This window comes from Lissotriton helveticus, chromosome 6 (assembly GCF_964261635.1).
Source record: "Lissotriton helveticus chromosome 6, aLisHel1.1, whole genome shotgun sequence".
Classification (NCBI taxonomy): Eukaryota; Metazoa; Chordata; class Amphibia; order Caudata; family Salamandridae; genus Lissotriton; species Lissotriton helveticus.
Window position 1 is genome coordinate 2,111,630,646 of NC_136067.1, and position 12,729 is coordinate 2,111,643,374.

Consider the following 12,729-nt stretch of genomic DNA (forward strand, 5'->3'; position numbering starts at 1 on the left):
ACTTTGTCCACATCCAGAATCAGTCAGGGCCATCACTTGGTGTCCGTCTATTCTCACCGGACACCTGTACGGGGGAGGAGCAGCTTCGTTGGTGAGACATACATAGTTCCGAACATATCCAATGTCCATGGGTTCCTCCTTCTGCGGGCATGGGCGGGCTATATGTCCGTACCCACCACAATGGTAGCACTGAGGCCCTGGATGGAACGGTCGATGGAGTACTGGATAATGTACCAATGGAACGGGATCGGGCTTCTTGGGTAAGGAAGGTCTTTGGGGCCGGAGGTGACTACCAGGTGGTGCCCGGGAAGGGTGTTCCTCCTTACTTCTGTTGAAGTCTTGTGCCCTGCTGTAGGCGCTGGCTATCTTGACGGCACTCTCTAGCGTTAGACGGGCGTGCTGTCGTGCCCATTTTTGAGTAGCCGGGTGAATAGAGGCTAAGAACTGCTCTAGGTAGATCTTCGAGAGGATATCCTCCTTCGTGGCCGTTGTAGGCTTCAGCCACCGATTTGTTAAGTCCTGAATACGTAACGACAAAGCCCGGGATGTCTCCTGGGGTCCTTCCCGTACTTGTCTTAGACGAACCCTGTATGCTTCGTCGTCTATCCCCAGACGCTCCAGGATGCATGTTTTCTTGTCCTGATAAGGGGTTTGCCCCTGTACGTTTGCCTGTTGATAGGCTGCTTGTAGTTCCCCGGTTAACAGCGGACCCAGATAATGGCCCCAACGATTTGCAGGCCAGGCGGCAGCTTGGGCTAGGCGTTCAAAGTTCGTAAAAAAGAAATCAGGGTCTTCGCCCGGCACGTACTTCTGCAAAACGACGGAGGGCAGCGAGGTGACCGGTCTCTGTTGTCCCATGACATCGGTGAGACGTCCGATGGCTTGATCCTGAGCTGTGCCCTGACCCTTTAGGACGTTGTGTAGCTGTCCGCGATCATCCTCAGCTGTCTTCAGGAACTGCTCCATCATTTTTCCTAGGACCTCTTGGCTTTCCGCCAGTTTCTTAACAGCCTCCTCCATGCCTCCGGATAATCCCACTTCTGACACCAAGTGTGGGGAGGGGGTTCAGGCGGACCGGAATAACAGGCGAGGAGGCCGGATGAAGTGTGCAATGATTCACAGTATTTATTGTCTTGGACACAAAAGGTACGAAATATAAGGAGCAAAGGTCGTTAGGGTGGTTTGAAGTCTTCCCCCCGGAGTGACGTCATCGGAAGGAGTTCCCGGCAGGATGAGGGTGCTCTGGTCCTGTGTTGTCCCCTGGTGTCTTTCGGAGGTATGAAAGAGAGAGAAAGTACAGGGCAGTTAGTCCTTGAGCTTCGGACGGTTGAAGCTCCGCCACCGACACCGGGGATGTGTATGACCGGAAAAGGACTGTGAGGGTAGGCGGAGGGGAGGTCTGTGAGGGAGAGAATCAGAAAAGGGGGAGGGAAGAGGGTGATACTGTGAGGACGGGCACAGGGGTCTTTCTACAGCGAACGGTGCAATTATATACAGTGAGGCGGTGATAACTCAGGTGCTTTAATATTTACACTATCTACAACTACATACAGAGGGGACACGGAGACGCTGTACTCACGTGCCCCGCCGTAACTCTCCTGTGAGTTACGGCCGCTCTCCAGCCACCTCCTGAGGACTCCACCAGTCTTCAGACCAGACGTCGTCTTCCTCGTCCTCGCCACGAATCTTCTCCTTGCCTTCGCTCTCGGTCTCAGGTTCTTCACTTGCTTCCTCCTGCCACGGGTCTGCTGCTCGGAACGTCTTCTCTTCCTGTTTGCCGTCTTTTCTGTCTTCCAGGGATGAGCTTCCGGGGTCAAGGGGTACTGCTTCCGGTCCTGCGCACTCCGTCACTGGTTCCTGCAGAGGGAGAGAGAGGGGAGGAGTCCGGGATGACAGGGACGCGCCATGGCTAGGTTCGTGTCCTAAGGATGTTGGGCTGGCACGCCGCCCTGCCGAGGTAAGGGCCGCTTCCTTTCTACAGTTCCCAAATCACAGCTTCACCCATCCTCTCCTCTGCCGAAGACCTTCCTGACCTCTACAACAAAATGGAAAAACTTGTCAAGACAGTCGCCCCCTAAAACTCAAGAAACCAAGAAGCATCCCCTCCAGATCTTGGTTCAACACAGAACTTAACAAGGAGAGGCGACAACTCCAATTAGTCAAAAGCAATTGGAGACAGCACCCCTCGCTAACCAATCACTCGATCCTATGGGCTGAATTCCTAAAATACAAACAAAACATCTTCATTAGGGGTAAGGGAACTTTACGCAGTTATACTATGTGGAATTCAGCGCAGTTGCATAAAAACACCATGGAATTCTGCTCCACTGTAGGTCTCGCAGAGGCCCTGCTACATGGATTAAAGAAGGTTTTCATGCCTGTGTTCCCACCCTTACTTCGTCCCTCTTGCTGCTCCTGGGTGTGTGATCTCCTCCCGCTGTGGCAGCCCCTAGACGGCCCTTGCTGTTCTTTCCCTACCATAGCCTGAGCCTCGGAGGTCACATGTCTCTCGCAGCGCAACAATGAGTGAGGGAGGGACTGGCCTCGTGCAGCCACGAGTGAGGGACTAGCCTGGCGCAGCCACGAGGGAGGGACTGGCCTCGTGCAGCCGGTCCTCTGACCACCAGCCCTGTCCGGTCTCCCTGCAGCGGCAGCTCGTCTCGATGCCTCCCTCAGCAGGCCTGGGTGAAAAAAGTGCCATGCCCCATCAAAACAAACACAAACTGCAAGCATACTCTCTAAATAAAGATCATAACAAGCCCAGTCCTTCACAAAATGAATGTAGATTACAAAATTAAGCATGGTCATATGCAAATGACTCACTCTGACAAACCGTGTTTGTATTGTAATGCCTGGGAAACAGCCATAGTGTGATGTTTTGGGCTGGCGCAAGTAAACTCTGTTCCGCTACGCAGGAGGCGGAGTTTTTCTCTGAACTCCATGTTTCCAGTAGAGCGCAAAATAAAAAATCTTTGCGTGGTCTGTCAGTGGAGTGGAGTTCACCACCTATTCCTAACCTTCAGAGAAAAAGCTTTGTTTTTCTGAGACCAACTTGACCGGTCTAGAAACAGACTCAAAGACCTCTTCAACATCAACAAACAAAAAATCTCCTCTCTCCACTAACACTCAACTAATGACTGCTACAAGCTCCAAAGAATTCTTAAAATATTTCTCTAATAAAATCTCTAACATCAAGCCCTCCTTTGAGCCTCCCAACCCTTTACCCTGCACCAAGGCTGCCCCCTTCACACAAAGGCCTAACCAAAGCCCTACATTCAAAGCGCATCTGTCCCCCTCTCAGCAGCGCAGTCCACCAACGCCAACCCCTTCCAATTGGAAAATGACGCAACCTGGACCGAATTCAACCTTATCCCAGAAGAAGAAACCCCGGAGTTACTCGCTAGCATAAGGCCGTACTCGCACATCTCCGACCGCTTCCCTGCGACACTGGTTTAAAACACTCAGCAACATCATCCCTCCTATTTGGACTAAAATCAGAAACTCCCCCCTATCGAGCAGCTCCATGCCGCCCCCCCTCAAACTCCGCCAAGTCACCCTCCTCATCAATAAAACAGACGGGGACCAGAGCGACCTTAATAACTACAGCACTATAACTAACCTCCTTCTCCTTGCTAATGTCATTGAAAAATGTGGACTTGCACAACTCAACAGCCACATAGAAAAATACAATCTGCACGACAGCTTCCAATCGGGAGTCAGGAAAGGCTGCAGTACAGAGACTGTGATATTGAACATCATAGACAACCTACAACAATACCCAAATGATGGCCAGGCCTGCCTTCTAGTCCTCCCGGACCTATCGGCTGCCTTTGACACTGTCAGCCATGACACCCTCAAACATCCTCGCACAGTGTGCAGGCATCAATGGAACGATCCTTAAAGGGTTCACATCTTTTCTTGCGCCAGCGCTTACAGATAATCAAACTTAACAACTCGACTTCAAAAGAAACACCAGTCCCACAGGAGTCCTCCAAGGGTCAATCCAGCCCTATGCAACCTCTATACAGAACAATGATCCTGAAACAAGCCAAAATTGCATATCATCTCTATGCCGATGACACCCAACTCTACCTAAAAATCTTGTCATTTAAAGACATCCAGCACGTAATTAGCGCCCTTACCACAGTTCAGTCCTAGCTGACAACCAACCACCTTAAACTCATCCACAACAAAACTGAACTCCTTTTCATCAAACCCAAAGAAAACTCCTTCCCCGTAGATCTCTGGCCCGACAATTTCGCTGCATTTAACTGAAAACTATCAAACTCCAATTATGTGAAATCCCTGGGGATTACACTTGACCGTCATCTGAGCATGAAGGAGCTTATAAATGCCTCAGCCACAAAGTACCTCTTGGATGCTAAAATCCCTATAAAAACTCAAACACGTCATCCCCTCAGTAGACCTAAAGACTGTGGTGCAATCCTTCATCCTCCCCAAGTTAGACTACGGCAGCGCAACGACCATGGGTACCCCCAAAACAGTATAAAAAAAAGAGAGGGGTGGGGGCCTAGGAGCTAATTAAGATCCAGTGTCCATGCTCCTAATATCCACGTTTAAACCAACAAAAAGACACTGTTCTTATGGCGGGGTGCAAAAAGTCACCACGCGCCTTAAAAAATAGGGGAGTAAAGAAAGAGAAAAAAAAAATGAAAAATCCTAGGTCAGACAAGGGCCCACTAATGAGATGGAAGAACACTCTTTGTTCTCTGATGCCCTCACACACTCCAAAGAGTGTGATGCTTTATCATCGGGCGTTTGCTCCTCATCGGGCCGGCGCTGAAATGCCTTACAGGTCCCCCGAAGGGTCACTTTATCGGAGATCTTTTCGAGGACTGCCAGATAGTGCATGCGGGTGTGCGGGGTGTGGGTCTTAAATAGAGGGTGAAAAAAGTGTGTGCAATATTAGTGAAAGGTAATACAAGGGTCATCATGCAGCAGATGTTTATGAGATGTACCCTTGATATACTAAAACGGGTAAATATAGTATTAGCTCAAAGGCACATTATGCCCAAGTGTCGTGCAGCATAGGGCAACATGTTTCGTGCCTTCGTCGCCAAAAACGGTCATTGGCGCTTCTTCAGGACCAAGATAGTTAAAAATAGTGAAGTGCACGTGGAAAAACAATACAAATCCCCTCAAAATTAATCAGGGCGGAACAGTAAACTGTAAAACCTTAATGTGGCTACAGCTGAATGGCGGGAGCCGCTCCTGATCAGGACCTAGGAGGAGATTAGACAAGATAGACCACAAATATGTGCATTAGTACAACTTAATGCAACATTGTGTGCCCCTAATGTGTGCACATCAATTACACAAAAAAGAGAGAAAGACAGGTTCACGAAACATATAACTGAATCAATCAATCACACTAAGAAAAGCGGGAGAGATGGCCCTGTGTGGTGTACCTTGGTATCTACTGGGGGCCACAGACATGTGAACGCCATCACAAAAGGTCATTGCATGTCCAGTCTCTAACCGGGAGCTATCCACATGTGGCGTAGAAGCCAAAGGTCGTGAGACCAGAAAGGTGGTTCTCGTAGGCAGCTACTCAGCTGTGTGGTGGAACTAGTAGGTACTCCTAGGTCATAGGGTCCCGGGAATAAGAAACCCGGTATCTCCAAAGCCCACACTCCCCCGTCACATAATAAATGCTGTATGCTGATATCAAAACCCCCAGGTGTCTCATGATACAACCCTGCACTCACGGTACCTGATATTCAGGGTATCCAAACCTCGCACTGCAACTGGGAACACTCCACTGACTAGGAGAGATGGACGCCCACATACTACAGGGCTGAAAAAACAATAAAATACAGCCAAGAAGAAACAGGCAAACACAGGAAGCAAGCTTGAGCATGAGCGATTTATGCTCAATTTTCTAGTTCCTTCCCTCACATTCTACTTGCAATTTTGTCCGGGTGCTCGCTCTTATACACCTACCCCGTCCATGCACCTGTCAGTAGTAAACTCGATTGGGCAGGGCAGGGTTCAAAATATAGTGGCGGAGTGGGAGAATGGGCGGTAACCCTTTCCGGGAAGTTATCTGGAGCTGACACTCTGTGCGCATGCGCTGGTAACGTTCTATGATGTGCGTGCATTAACAGGGAAAACTGCTCTCCAGAGCCTGCGTGAAGGCACACTGATTATACGACGGCTCATGACAGCAATTCCTGGATTAATGCCGATTATGCATACATCGGCACTTGTTAAACATGCCGGCATAAGAGCCTCTAATAATCAGGTGCACAGTTTCAGTACTCTGCATAAACATGGACGTACCGCTCAATGCGATACCACTGGTATTATGTAAAGAGGAATCATGTTTTTTTTTAAAAGACAGCTACAAGTCAAAGGTCCATATATGACAAAGGTAGAAGGTGTGTGGCTGGTGTCAAATTGCACTATGCCTGTTCAGAAATTCAATCCTGTCCAAGGGACAACAGGGGAGGAATCAGGGGGATGCCATGATTGATTGATTGATTGATTGGGGAGGGAGGGAGCGTACAGAATCCAATCGCCCACAAGTCCTGTCCCATTTACCTCACTATCCAACACCAAACGGGTCCTATTAGAACTAGGTCCTCTTAACATAACACTAGTGCCAATGTATGCATACTCTGCATTAATCTAGGAATTGCCATCACAAGTCGTTGTATAATCAGTGTGCCTTCATGCAGGCTCTGGAGACCAGGCCAGCAAAGTGAAGCGAGGCGATGCAGGGTGCGGTGTGAGCAGCGGCTCGGTGACGATCATGCAGACGGCGTCTGTGAGACCAAGGCTTGCGAAGCAGGGTGAGACGGTGCTCGATGCGGTGCCTTCAGGACACAAGGCCAGCGACGGAGTCGGTTGACAGTCGGTCACGGTTCCCTCTTCTCTGTGGCAACTAAAACAACGGTTCCAGGAGCGGTACCCAGAGGTTGTTGAAGTCTTTGCAGTCTCTGAGACTTCTTAACAGGAGGCCAGCTCGGTTTCAGGTCCATGGGGATACTCAGCCCAAGTAGAGAAAGTTCAGTCCAGTCCTTTCACTGCCCAAGGCAGAAGCAAAAGCTTCAGGTCAACCCAACAAAGCAACAACACAGCAAAGGGGCAGTACACCTCCTGGCAGCTCTTCCAGCTCTTCTTCTTGGCAGGTTCCTTGATTCCAGCATGTTCTAAAATCTTGGGGTCTGGTCCCCAATATTTATACCAGCAATTCTTTTGTCCTCTGAAGGCCGAGGGGCCTGGACCTAGTTCAAACCAGTTTGGGGTGCATTCTGCCAGGGTGCACCTTCTTCCTTTGTCAGTGTGGGCCAGGGTCCTCAGACTCACCACAGGAGGTGGAGCCAGCATTGTAGGAGGCAAGCCCAGCCCTATTCAGACCCAGGTGCTACTCCTCCCACCCATCTATGTGTAGATGTGCCTATTCAGCCCTGTGCTGACTAACCCGGTCTCCTGAAGTTTCCCCCAGCCCCGGTCATTCACAAACCAGACAGACAATACACAAGCTAGCAGAGGCAGGCTGGATGGTTAGGTCACAAAATACCTACTTTCTAAAAGTGGTATTTTCAAACACAGAATGTTAAAACTAACTTCACTAAAAGATGTATTTTATCATTCTGAGTTAAGGCATACTAAACTCTAATTTCTACCATGTTCCCTGGGTCAGTTAGGATCATAGGATGTAACTATCAAACTGACCACTTTGGCCTATGGAGAACAGGTAGCCTTGCAATAGTGAAAAACGAAGTAGGCTGTAATTCACTATCAGGAAATGCCACACATACCTGGGCATGTCCTAACATTCAAATACAATGCACCCTGCCAATGAGGGTACGTTAGGGACGACTCACATGTAGAAAAGGGAAGGTTTAGGTAGCTGCAAGTGTGTGCACTTGCCAAGTCGACATGGCAGCCTCAGGCTGCGCGAAGGCTCTGCAGTGGCAGGCCAGAGTTATACTTTTCGGCTGTTTGCGTGGGTGGCACAATCCAGTGCTGCAGCCCACCAACAGCATTTGATTTATAGGCCATGGCACTCGCAGTGCACTTTGCTAGGGACTGACACATAAATCAAATAGGCCAATCAGGGAAACACCAATCCATAACACAGTTTACAAAGAGAGCATATGCACTTTAGCATTGATTAGCAGTGGTAAAGTGCCCAGAGTCCTAAAACCAACACAAACAGGTCAAGAAAAAATAGGAGGAAAAAGCAAAAAGTTTAGGGATCACCCTGCAAAAAGGGCCATTTCCAACAACACCTGATATCTTCGGGTCGAGTTCGAGCTATATTTTTAAAAAAGCATAAAAAAACTCCACAGGACCAAGGCGTCGACGCGTCCCACCCCCGGGGAAGTCAGAGTCCGCCATGAGCCGTGCATCTCAATCCCACTCCACCAAGCGCTCAGTGCCGCAGCCTACAACCTCTGAGCGCTACAAAACCCCACCTTCTATCACTACATTGAGTCTGTATCCACTAGGGTGACCAACCGTCCGTAAATTTCACGGACAGTCCGTAATTTCGGCCGTCTGTCCGTTGTCCGTGAAGGATTCTTTAACGGACGCCATTTGTCCGTAATTTTGACCGGGCACCGGTCCTACCTCCATAAAGCCGGCGCAGCTAATTCCCTTCTTGGTTTGACATGACGCATTCAGGGCTCTTTGCATCTGAATAGATACACCTGCTCTTGAAGCTGCAGCCCCCACCCCTCACACCTCCAGCCCTTGATGAGCTGTTAAGAGGTGCTTGAAGGTGACTGAGAGGAGGCGCTGCAGGTTCAGGAGCAGGGGGCATCTATTAAGATGCAAACAGCCCTGAATGCGCCATGTCTCTGCAATTTAGAGGGGACTCACACATCCCCTTTCTGCCCAGGGCCCCAAACATCCTAGAACTGGCCCGATTAGGCAGCACGTGGTTCAAACAAACCTCGGTTCTGCAAACATGCAGTCTAAAATGTAATAAAATAAACAATGGCCCAATCATACCCACACTGATTAACAAAGTATGGATGACAATCTGTTAAATCAGTTCTCTCGGAGTATCTCCTTTAAGTACTTAACATCACAGTGGGGGATGGCAAAACAAAAATTTTGGAAAGAGTCTGTCTTCTCGTCTTGTCCTGGAGGGGATGAGGAGCCCTACCGGGAAACAACCAGCTCAGCGCATGCATTACAGCGCATGCGTTTACATCGCGTACACCTACAAGACAAGCGACGGTACGTCGCGTGCGTTGTCTGTGCATGCCATTACGTCGCATGTGCATTTAGAACGCATGCATTCACAACGGAACACAGACGAGAGGGAGACAAAGCGGGAAGAACGGCGAAACAGGTAAGGAGGTGCTGTTTTGGGGTTAGGGCGACTAGGGCTGCTTAGGAAATGGGTGCTGTTTTGGGGTGGCGTTAGGGATACTAGGGCTATTTAGAAAATGGGTGTTGTTTTGGGGTGGCATTAGGGCTACTAGGGCTACTTAGAGAATGGGTGTTGTTTTTGGGGTTGCATTAGGGCTTAGGGCTACTTTCAGTATAGGGGCTGTTTTAGGCTTTAGGGTTGAGGCCGGAGTGTAGGCTAATATTACTGTTTAGGGCTTAGGGGTTAGGGAAGGGTTAGCGTGCCGTATTGTAGGGTACAAGGCTTAAGGATTAGGGTTTAGGGTCGGGTACGTCGCGTGCATTAGGGCTTAGGGCTACTTTCAGTATAGGGGCTGTTTTAGGCTTTAGGGCTGAGGTCGGGGCGTAAATTGCTATGTAATACCATGCGGGGTGTCTGTATGCGATGTTACGGTAATTCACATGCATGCCTATACCAATGCGACATAAAGGCATGCGATGTGATTAGTCACGATGTAAGGACACATGCGGTGTGATAATTCCGATGTAAGGGCATGCGATGCAAGTGTTTCCGATGGATCGTCATACAACCGCCCTAGCCCACCCTGGAAGAGACCAAGATGATATTAGAATACTGCATGCCCACCCCTGTGCCCACCCCGGTGGATCCTGTTCCCCCTCCTGTGATAGCTACCGCCCCCCTCCCCCCCGGTGATGGCTCCTGTCCCCCCCCCCCCGCCTGTGATGGCTCCTATCCCCCTGTGGTGGATCCTGTCTCCGCCCTGGGTGGCTTCTGTCCCAGTCCTGGAATGTATCCTGCAGCGAGGGTGAAGTTCTTGATGAGCCTCGTCTCAAAAAGGCTCAGCTCAAAATTAATATTAATATGAAAAGGTGGGCGAGTGAGTAAGTGAAGGGATGGCTGGATGAATTAGTGAAAGGGTGAATGGATGAATGAAAGATTGAATACATGGATAATGAGAGGATGGATGGATAGATGAGTGAGTGGAAGGATGGAAGAGAGAAAAGGTAAATAGCTGGATGTATGGGTGGAAGGGTAGCTGGATGAGTAAAAAGGTGGATGATGAGTGAGTGGGTGGATGGATGAGTGAAATGATGGATGGATGGATTGATGAATTGATAAGTGCAAGGGTGGATGCAAAGATGGATGAGGGAGTGAAAGGTAGGGTAGATAGACAAAGGGATGAATAGATGAGTGAAGGAGTGAAAGGATAAATGGATGAGAGAAAGGATGGATGAGTGATAGGGTCAATGGATGGATTCCTGAGTGGATGAGTAGATGGATGGATGGGTTGGTGGATGGATGGAAGGAAGGGTTGTTAAGTGAAAGGGTCGATGGAGAGACAAAAGGGAGGATGGATGGATGACTGAAAGGGTGGAAGGTTGAGTGACTGGGTGGATAGATGAGTAAGTGAAAGGATGGCTGGATGGGTGAAAGGGTAAATGGATGGACGGGTAGAAGAGTGGATGGATAAGTGTACAGATGGATAGGGTGAAAGGGTGGATGGATGGATAATGGATGGATGAGTGAAAGGATGAATGAAGGGATGGATGAGTGAAATGATAGATGGAAGGATACATGACAGGGGCGGTTGGTGACATTTGAAAGTGGTGAGGCGTAAACTAATTTGCATATTGCACCGCAGCGAGCGAGCCCGAACCACCTTGCATCCATCCATACATCATTCATGCACCCATCCATCCATCCACCCTGCATCCATCCTGCATCCCTCATTCATTCATCTACCCATCCACCCATCCTGCATCCATCCTGCATCCATCATTCATTCATGCATCCACCCATCCATCCACCCACCAATTCTGCATCCATCCTGCATCCATCATTCATTCATGCATCCACCCATCCATCCTGCATCCATCATTCATTCATGCATCCACACATCCATCCATCCACCCTGCATCCATCCTGCATCCATCATTCATTCATCTACCCATCCTGCATCCATCATACATTCATGCATCCACCCATCCACCCATCTATCCATCCATCCACCAATTCTGCATCCATCATTCATTCATCCACCCATCCATCCATCCTGCATCAATCCTGCATTCATCATTCATTCATGCATCCACCCATCCATCCATCCACCAATTCTGCATCCATCCTGCATCCATCATTCATTCATGCATCCACCCAGCCATCCTGCATCCATCATTCATTCATCCACCCATCCATCCTGCATCCATCCTGCATCCATCATTCATTCATGCATCCACCCATCCATCCATCCACCAATTCTGCATCCATCCTGCATCCATCATTCATTCATGCATCCACCCATCCTGCATCCATCATTCATTCATGCATCCACACATCCATCCATCCATCCACCCATCCATCCTGCATCCATCATTCATTCATGCATCCACCCATCCACCCATCCATCATCCATCCTCATCCATTCCTGCATCCATTCATGCATCCACCCATCCATCCTGCATCATTCATTCATACATCCACCCATCCATCCATCCATCAATTCTGCATCCATCCTGCATCCATAATTCATTCATGCATCCACACATCCATCCATCATTCATTCATGCATCCACCCATCCACCCTGCATCCATCCTGCATCCCTCATTCATTCATCTACCCATCCTGCATCCATCCTGCATCCATCATTCATTCATGCATCCACCCATCCATCCACCCACCAATTCTGCATCCATCCTGCATCCATCATTCATTCATGCATCCACCCATCCATCCTGCATCCATCATTCATTCATGCATCCACACATCCATCCATCCACCCTGCATCCATCCTGCATCCATCATTCATTCATCTACCCATCCTGCATCCATCATACATTCATGCATCCACCCATCCATCCATCTATCCATCCATCCATCCACCAATTCTGCATCCATCCTGCATCCATCATTCATTCATCCACCCATCCTGCATCCATCCTGCATTCATCATTCATTCATGCATCCACCCATCCATCCATCCACCAATTCTGCATCCATCCTGCATCCATCATTCATTCATGCATCCACCCATCCTGCATCCATCATTCATTCATGCATCCACACATCCATCCATCCACCCATCCATCCTGCATCCATCATTCATTCATGCATCCACCCATCCACCCATCCATCATCCATCCTCATCCATTCCTGCATCCATTCATGCATCCACCCATCCGTCCATCCTGCATCATTCATTCATGCATCCACCCATCCATCCATCCATCCATCAATTCTGCATCCATCCTGCATCCATCATTCATTCATGCATCCACACATCCATCCATCCACCCATCCATCATTCATTCATGCATCCACCCATGTATTTATTCGACACCAATTTCACACCTTAGTCGGAACATCATTTTTATTTGTT